Below are 13,412 nucleotides of genomic sequence, written 5' to 3' on the forward strand. Positions count from 1 at the left end.
ACCATTTTTTTTCAAGAAAATTTACTGTTTTGTAGAACAATTTAAAAGCATAATATTTATTTTTCAAATTAACTGTTCAACATATTTATCAAAGTCAAATCATCTACTTATCAATGAGCTAACTGAACCTTTCACAATACTTATTTTGGCAGTAGAAAAATTTGGAGAGGTATTATTTCACATCTTTTGTGGGGAAACTAAATAAAGAAGCAGAATAGTAGCTAATTTAATACATAATAAAAAAATTATGTTTGTCAGTTGCTAAAATTTTATAAAACCTTTTCAATTAATTTTTTAAATATTATTTTTGCTCAGTTATTTTCAAGACGACAAAAAATGAAGAAGTGCCAAAATTTTAGCGAACTGCGAACTTCTACTTGCATTCGTTGTTTAAATTCTGCGTACATATACAGCAGATTCTCGATAACATGGGCTTTTCTCAACAGAAGCCTCTGTTAACCGAACCGGTACCAGGTGATTGAATTGTGTTTTTAATTTCTAAAATTTAATCATCACATTTTTCAGAGAAGGATATCAAAGTTTAAACCAATTGTGAGAGTGGGAAGGCTTGCGAATGTCTTTATTGGCAGGTAATCTTTTTATAACCCAAGATGTTATTTAGAGAAAATAAAAGAATAAAAACACAATTTTATTCTTAAACAATTTAATTGTGTTGAGAGGAAAATTCATCCATTTTCATCAAGCTATAAATGCGTCGAAAAGTTTTGCATTATTGAGTGAGGGAAATATTGTTTTGAAAATCAAGTTTTGAATTATTGAGTGAGGGTAATATTATTTTGAAAATCAAGTTTTGCATTATTGAGTGAGGGAAATATTGTTTTGAAAACAATCTGAAAGAATCATTGATAACAAGCTTCGAAAAAAAAAAAAAAAGATATACTCTTAAATCCTCTTATAAGAAATTTCATTATTAATAAAAGAATTTGTTGCATTTTAAATACGTGATAGTGTTTGCAAATAATTTTTATGATTTCAAATAAACAGTTTTGGAGTTTCTTGTAGAAAGGAAGTAAGTTATGATTTAAAAGTTAGTCTATATTAATCCAGTTTTCGATTTACGGAGATGATTACTCTTCCAATCAACTCGGATAACTGAGTTTCTATTCTGCTCAATAGAAATGCTGCAAAAGCATTCAAAAGTGGTTTTTTTTAAAAAAATTTATTGCATATTTTTTTCTAATTACTCATTTCTTAGGTATACATTGCATACTTTTGGAATAAATGTTCCATGATCGTTTTATATATTTTTCAAACTCATTGCGGATTATTTGTTTCTTATGAAGCTAATGAAAAATTTTGCAGCGTTCGTCTCGAATATAAATGTTTTTGAACAACTGCTATTTCCGAAAAAAAAAATCTCATCATTAAATATGTACAATATTTTAGAAAACAAATTAAAAATATGGAGTACTAATTAATCTTAAATAATAAAAAAGCGAACTTATTGTTATCCTCTAATAATAGTAATAATAATAATAATAATTAAATATGGAAATGAGTTTCTTATATTTTCTGACAAATTTTGAACATTATTAGACTTTGTAGAAATGTATTTTTTCTTTGCTGCATAATAAAAACTTTGCATAAATAAAATGCCGAAGCCACGAATCAGACTTGATTTACTGGTTTGCTTCTACTTTAGCATAATACTTTCAATTTAAATTTAAAATCAGTATTTATTGTCGTAGCAAATAACTGTGTGTGTGTGTGTGTGTGTGTGTGTGTGTGTGTGTGAAATTTGGATTGAAAAAGCAGTCGTTGAGCTTTGTAACGCTTTTTATTCTTTAGACGTCATAGATAAAGTTCAATTTTTAGCTTTTGTTAAGATTTCTTCGTCCGAGCCACTACGAGAGAAAAACGACAAACCGCTTTGATAATTTTGGATTTTTTTATAGATTTTAAAAATTTTAAATTAATTGGTTGATTAAAATTAGTTAAAAATTTCTATTTTTTATAGTTTTAGAAAGAATTTGGAGATTTCAACGTTTTAATTTCGTGGGAAAATTAAAAGCCCGCGCAACTTCGCAGTTACAGTGAAAACGGAGTTAGAGCGATTCATAAATTATTTTAAGAGTGTCGGTAATAAATACACTCACAGAATTAATTGAGTCATCCTACAATCTTAACTTCTTATGTTAAACAAATGATCTAAGTTCTTGTGAAACAAAATAAACACTTAAAAAAGCGGTTTTATTGCTCTGGTGACAGTACACTTTACAAATGGAGACTCAAAATCATTAAAACCCTAAATATTCATTGTTTGACTGTAATGATAATTGCTTCATTTGTATTTCAAACACTAAATTACGCAGCTATGACCGGATTTAAGAAAAACTTAATGAAGTGTTTCTTTACATACACAAAATGATAATGTGATGAGGTGTTTAAGAAAAATATTTATGTTTTTGAAAAACAGTGAGAAAGAAAATGTTTTAAATCTATTGGGTTTTGTCAGAGTCTGCGCCAATTAAGAATTTTTTTACCATAAGAATTTATTAAACATTATTTCTGGAACTAATTTAAAATTTTATGATAAGAGACCTAAATTTGCAAAGATTTCAACTTTCGATAGCCAAATCTGAATCATTCGCATAAATAAACAATTGATCGCTTTCTAGTTGAGCAAAATAACTATAAGAATTTGAATTTTTCGAATCATTTGAAACTGGAATAAATATACATTATTTGAGAAATAGCTTTTAATTTATTTTAACAACAAAAGATTATGAAAAGTATCGAATATCTTAAAATACGGAGGAATTCGATACTCCTCTTTCATCTAATAGTCAGCTTTTCTATACAATTTTATTTTATGCACGAAAGTTCTGAAATTGAAACGTTCGAATTTTCGGAATTTGGAAACTAGAGTTACAAGCACTCGAAATAAAAAGTTTTATTTTTTATTTTATTTATTTTGCAAAACTATAAGCCGTTTACACATAATTTATAAGCAAAAATTCTTCTGCGAATGAAATTTTCGGGTTTGAAAATTAAAAGTCTAAGAATTTGAAAATGGTAAGAAAAAACAAACTTCCAACAATAAGGTTTTTACTCTAAGAAATGGAAACGTTTTACAGTTTTCATAAAACTGTAATTGGTTAATAAGCGAAAGCCCTTCAACGATTGAAATATTCGTTATAAGCTTTATAAAAAAAATCTAAGATTTGAAAGGTGCGTTTTCTTCTGTAAGAATCAGAAAGTTTTCAGATTTTTCACAAAACTATGTATTTTATAATTCAGCATTGCTTACTTTATCTCGCAAGGATATATATTCATTGTAATCTCTTCAAAATTATTTTCAAAATCTTTTTCTTTCTAGAAATTAATTTTAGCGTTTCAGTTTATAAATTATTATTATTACAACACTAAATGTTCCCACCAGCATTGAACAACAATAAATTTAATACGGGAAATGTTCTTTTCAGTTGACAACATATCCAGATGGCTCTTCAGTTTCTTTAAACCATATATTAAGTGTTTCACATCAATGAATGCACTGTTTATCTTGGTCGATAACTGTTGACAATTCTAGCCCCCCCCCCCCGCACTCTCACTCTTAGATTTCCCGAAAAAAGATAAACAAAATGTCATCGAACAAATGAAAACAATAATATTATTCTTTTACCTCTAAAATTACCGAGGCTGGTCAGACTAAAGAGTGTATCACATCCTCGTTAAGTGAAACAGGCGCATTCAGAATAAATATTAAATCATGTTCTGATGAATGTAAATTTAAAAATATTTGAAGATTATAGAAACTATGAGATAATTTTGAGAGAAGGGGGAACAGCAAAAAATATTTGACTCTTATTTCTTACAATTTCAAGATTATATCAACTCATCCTGGAGGAAATATAGAGGTCGAATTTTATTATTTATTTTATTACTATAGATATTCAAACTCGGTTCTCATTTCTTTGGTATTATATATGAGAAGGCATCCCTCCCTGTTAGTGCATAGTTACTGTTAATGCATAACAGTGCTTCTAAATCTTCTGTTAAATTTAGACGAAATACTATCTATTTTTGATTTAAAAAAATTAAATGTGCAATTAATTTCTAATTTCTCTTAGAATTTGAACAATTGTAGCAGAAGTTCCTGCTGCAATTGTTCAAATTTTTAGTAATTTTTTTATTTTTTTAAGACTTGTGTAAGGTATGAATTGATTAAAGTTTAATTGCATTGAGTTATTTCTTATAAAATTAGCTTCAAATATATTTAAAATGAAAATTATATATTTTGAAAGATTTTCATAATTTCTAAGTTTTTGAACAAGACATAGATTACTGAATTTTAATATTTGTGGTTTGCGAAAATCAATAAAAATAGTACATTATAAATTCGGGTACACGATTGTATTGACCTCTTCAAAAAAGCTGTTCAGGCCCTAGAGAATTGGTTGCCAGTGTAGCTGGATAGCGATAAAGGCAGCAGTCGGTAACGTCACCAAACGGAGTGGCTGGCAGTACACAAATGTATGTACATAAGGGATGGGAAAAAACCTTTTCTTTTATTTTCATAGAGTCTCGGAGTTTTTTTTTAACATCTTATACGAGGAAAGCGCAGTATGTTAAGGAAAGGATAAAGTCTACATGAAATTTCTTCAGCTTTTCTGTAGAATTTTATCACGGAACAACTTTAGATACTTCATTTAGAAATATTTCACTAATGATTTTTGTACTTCTGAAGATGGGATGTGATATCACTTTAAAAGGGTTTTCCGAATCTTTGATTCATCGCATCATCAATCCAATAGAGTTAGCAACTAACGGTTTTTTTTCCAAATGAAATACAAATGTGGATCAATTTCCCTTTAAAGTTTCCAGGAAGCTACCACATCCCTATATTCTGGAGCTAATATTCCTGGAGTATCTCAGATATGTAAACGAGAAGTTTCGGTATTGTGTTTTCGGTATCTCGCTGCCCTGGTGGGCATAGTAATGGTGTATGGTTGACTACCCCCTACCCGTGACGGCACATGCTGTCTACGGGAGGGGTTTTAACGTGTTCGGTGATGGCTCTAGTCGCTTGTGATAATATATTGTAGCTAAAGTTAGATATCCAGCTCAGTTGATACCATAATGCTTTAGAGTCGCTTTGATCAACAATAATTGTTACACTTTCTTCTACCATAAGTCCTATACTCGAAAACTTGGGTTGTAAAGCTAGATGAAGTTGTAGTAGTCAATAATAAGGAAACTTCGAGGAATTATCAAGATTGGCTGGGCAAAAATAATACACGATTAAAGAAATGATGGAATTTAGTCATTCTTATCGTGCCGTTTGGTGTTCTATTAAAGATCAAACAGCATGATAAAAATGTCTTACTAGCGGTTACATTTATTTCTGATATTATATAAGCATTTTTCAACGACTTTATTTTATAAACATCGGTTCAAGAGAGATGTTATTTTATTTTAATTATTTTTGAAAGTGAATTTAAATAGAAAATAAGTTTTTCGAAACATTCGTGTCACTAATTATTTATAACATTTGCTTTCTGTCATTTGAGCGATTATTCAGTTGCTTGTAAATGGGCTTAGCACGATTTGCGTTTTCAAGAATAATTAGCTTGAGTTTTCTGTAATTATAGCCACAGAAGAAACTCGATTACCCGAACTAACTGGAATCGTAATCATCTATTAGACAATCGAAAATAATTAATAGTATTACATTTTAAATCATGGTTTAACTATTTATGGTTTTGTTGAAAGGATTTCCAGATTTGTTTATTTGAAACATAGTATGAAAGCGCTCTTTCCTTGTACCATTTTTGTGATTCCTTTGCGTGACATTTGATGCGTGATTTTAGAATCGTTACATTCATTAAACTCTCCACTTAAAATGAAAGAAAAAATGGCATTTGATTCATCAACTGTCAAAGTTCTTATTTTAAGTCTACGGACGGTAATCTACATCTGTTGAGATTTTATTCATATCGTCTGGTAATCTACATCTGTTGAGACTTTATTCATATCGTCCGAGCCGAAATTGCTATCTGATGCTGACTTGGTTAACACAGACATCAGTTGACAGAGGACGAGATAATCTTTACTCTACTTCATATGATAAATCACTAGCTAATTAATCCACATTCTTGCTCTTTGGTCCTTTGATTTAGTGACGGTGTATTACAAATTTTCTACGTGACACTTGATTGCAAATGATAACAGGCCCCGAGTTTGAAGGTTCAAGGTCTTCTACCGAAACGGACAAGAAAAATTTGGATTTTTAATATTGCTGGGTTTTTTTCAAAAGCACAAAATCTTACTGGATACCTTGTACCATTTTGATTCCTTACTGATTCTTATTTGTACCCTGTTTTTCAGTGCGCCTTGACATGACCTTATCTTGCTATCAATGTCTAACATTACTTTGCAAGGTTGCAGCTTATTATTCATGCTACCATCTGGCTATTCATTTGCTAATTTCAACGCTAATGCATTAAAACTCAAAACCAGTAGTGTGTGCAGGATTGGGAATAGATAACTGTAGAACATAACTTTTAAATTTGGGAATTTGTAATGTAATATTTTGATCATCAAATTGATACTGTCATACAAAAGTGTAACAAATTAATAACATTTTGCGAACATGTTTTCATGTGATAATAAACTCGTCTAAGTTATACACTTCATCAGTATGCACCTGTATAGAGAACGTCCTCTTTCTAAGCCGTATCCAATACAAAGCTCTTGCTATTAATATTTATGTAATAAAATTATCCAATTCAATTCTCAAAAAGAAAAAAAAAATCTAAAAAATCATATGTATATTAACGTCGATAAGAGCTTGCATAAATTCTCGTGTTTCAGAATTTCAGAGTCTCCCTATGCATAAATGTATTTTCATTTTTATTAAACACTTATGTTTAACTTTACGTGTTTCAGGTTTGTAAAAATGGAGTTTTGTATTCAATTTTCACTGATTTCTTGATGTGCTAGAATTCTTCCACTCGGAATGCAGTGTTGGAATTTGTGTTTCCAATGTCAATATTATATTTTAATACTCGCAGGATTTATTTATCTATTAACTGATCAATTTTCATCAAATTTTAATTCCATATGAGTGGCACCATTTAGTGAAAGTGAAAAAAAATTATTTTATTATTTTAAAGGAAGTATGTCTGGACGGCTGTAACAAGATAACGTAATGAAATTTTATACACACATTTGATATCTAAAGTGAAGATATGTTTTAGATTTGGAATCAAATTCATGTAGGGGTGATCATCTGCCGGTCTGTACCTTCACAAGTATGGAAACTCGATACACAAAAATGCAATGGCTTACCCATATGAAATCTGGCATGTGATTTTGTGACTACATTTGGCATTTTGAGTCAAATTTTAGCTTTCTATCGATCGGGGAAAAACATTTAAAATACATATCTTTTCTTGTTTTTGTGTATTAATTGAATTCGAGTGGTTAGTCGCCGAAAATAGCACTCTCACAGGCTCTTTTGAAATTATTTCTCGTCCATTTAATAATAAAATTCTCTTAACAAGTTAATAAATAATATGCGAGAAAGTTCGGGGTGACCATTAAGATTAAGACGAACAACTTTTGTATTTAAAGTTTTTCAATAACTGCAATATCTTAGAAGTTAGGGGTTGAAAAGTGATTTTCATACCCCGATTTTGACTGTTTTTAACATCAACAATTTATGTTGCTAGATAGTAACTTAGATATAAAGTAATCTGTGTTTGCTTTCCAGCTTGCCGAGAAGAATTTTTTAATTATGAAAAAGTAAGCGATTTTAAAAGTTCTATTGAGAGTAATAACCTCTCAGCGAAACCCTCCTCCCCCTCATCTCTTTTCTGTGCAAATCTCTTTACTGGAATGAGCTTCTTTATAGCAATTCACTTCAAAATTTTTATATTTGGGAACATGTACGGTCATTATGAAACGGAATCGAAATTGTCTCTTTTTTAAGTTTCATAGACACTGTAAATATGCGTAATTATAAATTAGAAAATGTGAAGGCAGAAAGAAAATAATTGACTATTAAATCCTGATATTGTCGGACCAGCCATGATTTTATGCCGATTTCGTTTTCGGGAATATTGAGAATTCAAGGCTCGATTCCACGGACAATACGACATGTATACGGACCTGTAACATATTAAGTCGAGGGTCAAACGACTGCTGGTAAAATGAGGAAGTTTGGAGAAGAGGTAACTCAGGTTCCCCCTTTGTCATTTGATCATGATTCAAAATCACGAAGACTGTACCTAAATAGTCCTCGTGCTGCTTTAAAACGAGATGATAGTCTGGTGAATTACTTTTAAAAATGTCGTGTTTCGTAACAGTTCCAATATTCAGTCAACAAAAAAAGGCTTGGATTTTGCTTCTGACATTTCATTTGCAACTTTTTCATTTAATTTCATTCATTTCGAGCCCCTGGTCTCAGATTGTTGCTCATTTGCCTCATGAAATCTACACGTATTTGGACAAATGACACATGTTTTCTATTCTATAATTGATTATTTGATTTAAATTTGTAATTCGTTATTTAATTTGTTCTGAACTTCCAAGTTTAACTTCAGTTCCCAAATGGATTCGACGCTAACAATTTTATTGTTTCACTGGAGCTGGGTTCTCCAGCATTTTTAACAAATCTGTTAGCAAGTAAAATAAATTCATTCTATACAAAATGCATGCGTACACAAAATGTATTATTACTTTGTTTGACCCATTGTGCTAAAACTTTCAGATAAAAGCAATGAAAATATTTTATTTATTAGTAGAGGACTCCACCTACTAATTTAAATTTAAACAGTTCCCTGAACAACTACTGCATCACGGTGTCTGAGTGCGGTGACTAAGCAACTATTGCCAGCTTCTAACTTTAAAATATTATAATGTCTTTAAAAATATAATTGTTAGGTTTAAAAATGAAAAAAAAATCAAAATAAGCAATGAAAGATGAATAAATGAGTCATTCATCATTACAAAACGCGTTTTATCTATGCAGTTAATTTAGAGAATTCAATATCTTGAAATATGCATGCTGATTTAAAAATAGGAATTTAATTGCATCATTTTTCAATCTCACGTGCGCAGTAAGCACAGGTAATAATCATTTAGAAAGAGAGAAATCGGCGAATAAATAATCACACGATAATATTTGTTAACATTTTAAAAAAAGTAGAAGTTCATAACATTTTAGATATTCAAATAAACAATCGAATGAACCTGTTTTTCTGAAATTTCTTCAGTAATTTTTTCAGTCAATTTCTTTCTATCAGACTCATTTTTATCGTGAATAGATTTTGACTATTAAGTCAACGATAATATTAATAAATAAATTATTTTTAAATAAGCGTGGAGGTAATGATGGATTTAATCGAAATTTGTCTACCACATCTAATCAAGTCAATTAGTCAGAAACTCATGATAAAGAGAAAGTATCGCATGTTGTGTTGTTCAAAGCAATGTTAAAACGTTTCAGTAGATCCTAAGATAGTTATCTGGTATTAATTCCAATATAATGTTGATTCGTTGCTTCTTTGAAGACTTTCAAGGGGAACTGGTCCACAGTGTGTTTAAATTGGATGAAAAACTCAAGCAGTCAGCATAACTGCAGTGGTCGTTTTGCCGCTTGGTTTATCGGCATCTAAATAAAATGGGTTGAAGCCGCAGCCAATCGATTGAACCCATTGCCATAATCCGATTTATGTTCTCTAACTAATGCATATTTTAACACCATTGGTATCAACTCAAGCAGTGTATTTATAGTTCAAACGGAATTCAAAATAAAAAAAATGAATATTTTATCTTAGAAACAATCCCCTAAAACGCCTATCTAAATCATTATATACATGTTCATTATGTTGTCATCTCTTCTACTTATTATCCCCATGAAGAGCAGCGCTTGTTACAGGTGGTTCTTTTAAAGCCGAAACAAATAATTGCTTTGATGATGTGCCTTCAAGATTGTTTACACTTTTTCCCTTTCTCGCATACAAAGTATATAGAAAGCGTTGAAATCGTCAAGAAATTCGAACTCGAAAATTTGACGAAAACTCACATTTCTGAATTCGAAAAACACTTTTTTGGCATTATGTTTGTCTGTCTGTGACCATGGCAATTCAAAAAGGCTTTCATGTAGTCTGATGAAATTTGATGTATGGTATTGACACGAAATTTATAGATTTCTGTTAAATTTAGAATGAAAATCCATTTAAGATAAATCTGTCTGGCTGATTGTTCAAATGCAAGTGAATTCAACCTTTTCAAAATATAAAAAGCTAGATAAGTAACATTTGGTACACAAATTTTCCATCTAAAATGTAGATTCTTATTAAATTTTGAACCAAATTTGTTTAAGGGTTGACCGTTTGTTGGTCCGTATTTTCGCATGGATGTGAACGCAATAACCCATAAACGCAATGACTTAAATTAATGAAATTCGGTATGTGACATCTGTTGTTTTTTTTATCAAATTTCGGTTACAGTCGGTTGGAAAAAAGGCATTCTAGCACGATAGTTTCAGCAAAAATTCTGATTAATGCTAAATATGTATATTTTTTAATGTGTATTACTCGCCAATGCCATACAAGGCATTCGCTGTCTTACACAAAGTCCACAGTTTTATGAAAGGATGAAAGAATAAGACGTGAAGGAGAAGGAGAAGAAGGAGTATAAGAAGGAGTACGTGAGAAAGTTTCGGGGAGATTATTGCCGCTCGTTATTTTATATTAATCAATAAATATTTATTATCTTATGGCTTCTTTCATTTCCATTGTACTTGCATAAAAGGGTTAGCTTCACTATTCATTTTCTTCGATTACTCTTTTATCATATTGCATTTATTAAACGCTTGCCACAACTGTTGTTGGCAAAAATTAAAATTCTCATTCTTTGTTGTCGTGAACAAAAAATAAATCACTTTAAGTTCAGTAATCCCCTCGCAATCTTGTCGTGAAGGGAGACAATTTAAAACCAGACGTAGTTGAAGGTGCCATACAGTAAACATGAAATGTCAGCTTTCTCAGCATTTACTGTACAAATGGACAGAATGCTGTTTTTAAATATCTTTGAAAATGGTGTTCAGTCACACACGATCTGTACAATAAAGCTTGCGTGTTCAGGTTCCACAAAAAGAAATACACGTTTAGTCCACGTTTGCGTGTGTAAAGGCAACAAAGAGCATGTCATAGTAGTTATGGACCTCAATTAAAACAGGTTGTATGAGTTGTTCAGGAAATTGAGTTCGGCAAGAAAGAATTTACCAAACTTAAGAACCTTAAGTTTGTTCTAAATAAGTTAGACGAGATTTAATTATCTTAGACCTTTAAACTAAAAATTGCGTGGCATGAGACGGCTTCGTTTGGCCACAAATAAGATCTTGGCTCGTTTTATATATCTTTTTTTTTTTTTTTTTTTTCATTTTATATGTTAATTGTTATGGAATTAAGCTGACTGGAAAAAGAAAGTAAACAAACGAGAAAAATGCTCTTGAAATGAATTTTTTACATCATGTTTTCATTTTTTTACGACTTAGTCGTGCCGTTGAGATCAAATGCAATATATGACTGCCATTTATGACTTGAGATTTAATTTTATGACATTTCAGAAGGAGTCAAGAAAGTAGCTCCTCATGAAGTGGAGAAAAGCTGTAAGAAGTCTTGTTTAGATCCATTTATTTGGGTTTAGACATCTTTTTTATTGCAGTCACATAGTTTCTAGTCAATTACAATGCACTGTATTCTTGATTCAACATTGAATTTTATTATTTTACATTGCTTTCTCTGCTGCATTTCTAATTTTTATGAAGTCTAACTTTCTGTTTCAACACAAATAATTACTTTTTCGTATACGGAATACAAAGAGAATGTCATTGAGTCGAACGAAAATTTGACCTCGAAATTTTGATGAATCTCCTCATTTTAGATCATCCTGAATTTAAAAAAAAGATTGAGAGAAAAAAGAAATAAAATTTTTTTTGAATTACGCCTATCTGCCAATTTGTGAGCACGAAAATACAAAAACGCTACAAATTAGAGAGATAAAATTTTATAAGTGAGTTTTACACCAAGATTATAGATTCCTATTTAATCTTTTACTTCAACAGCAAATCTATGGATTTGCCTGCCTGTATGGCCATGAGTACAATTGATCAAGACTGCAGCAAGTTAAATGGACGAAACTTGGCATAAAGTTTTATCAACAGAATTGTAGTTAAGCCTCAAATATAAAATTAACTCCAACTACAATTGATTCTCTATTGGTCTTTCTCGGTAGCTCAAAAATACAATAAACTAGAAAACTGAAATTAGATTTGTGGTTTTGATAACAAAACTTTAAAAATGAATCAAATTTTAGATCAAATAGACCAACGAAAAGATGTCCAAAATGGATACTCTATTCTCTTCTCTATACGATGGGGCGCAACAAAAAACATTCCCTAGTGAGAAAATCTACGAATAAGTCAAAAGAGTGAAACAGTCAATTAAACTGTGTTTCCCTATTCCAAGTAGAGTCACATATAAAAATGATATCCATGAATATTTCCACAATGCTTACTTTGCAAATTTTTAAACATTTTTTCAATGTAGAGAGTGTTGTACCTTTGACCAATTTCCAATATTCATTTTTTTGTTTGTTTCGTATGTAAGTTCACAATTTTAATGCAATCGTTGATCTTAGCTCTTTTTTGTTTGACATTTATTACACATTTAAAAAGACCAAATTTTCAATGTTAAAATTTCAATTATTTTATAAAAACCTTTCACATTGATCAATGGCATCATATAGTGTTTTACCTTTGAGTAGGAGGTGTACTTTTGACCTGCGCTTTTTATGAAAACAACATAAATGAGAAAATGAATTTTATTCGCATAAAATAAGATTGTTTTTTTGCTTATATCTCAAGTTTCTGTATATAAAAACAAGATTTTTATAAGAGTTCGTAGTTTTTAAAATTCGGTCCTTTTAAAAAATATTCATTATGATACTATTTAATAAGTGAGGAAAATCTTTGCTGAACCTTAAAATTTGAAGACAAAATCATAACTGCTTTAAAAATTCATCCTTTTCTTAATCTTTTATGGTAAAGCAGCAAAATGTCTTTGGAATCCCTTCCTACGTTTTTTTTTTTTTTTTTTTTTTTTTTAAATTTTGTGATTATTATTTGATTTTGATTTGATTGCCTGTGAGGCTGATTTTTCAGAAACTGTCTATAATAATCTTTTAATTAAACTAGAGTGTTTTTTTGGTTGTTCCTATTCTTTGCTGAGCCTTAGGAAAAGGCCTCACATTTTCAGGGTATATAACTGAGGAGTACAATGAGATATTTAAACTGACAGGATTTTGGGTCAAAATCTATGCTGACGATCGATCTTTCAAAGTCTGAATCATGCATGAGATCTGAATGAATCGTCGGC

The 13,412-nt window shown here is 30.4% G+C and overlaps 2 protein-coding genes across 2 annotated transcripts in view; one reads left to right on the forward strand and one right to left on the reverse strand.

Annotated features, from left to right (window-relative positions):
* The window catches only part of LOC129959832 (uncharacterized), an 86,887-nt gene that overhangs the window by 72,592 nt on the left and 883 nt on the right, over nucleotides 1-13,412 (reverse strand). The gene's annotated exons all lie outside the window — the stretch shown is intronic.
* The window catches only part of LOC129960796 (zinc finger protein GLI3-like), a 121,078-nt gene that overhangs the window by 34,483 nt on the left and 73,183 nt on the right, over nucleotides 1-13,412 (forward strand). The window lies entirely within an intron of this gene.

The sequence above is a fragment of the Argiope bruennichi genome, chromosome X2, assembly GCF_947563725.1.
Source record: "Argiope bruennichi chromosome X2, qqArgBrue1.1, whole genome shotgun sequence".
NCBI classification, from domain to species: domain Eukaryota; kingdom Metazoa; phylum Arthropoda; class Arachnida; order Araneae; family Araneidae; genus Argiope; species Argiope bruennichi.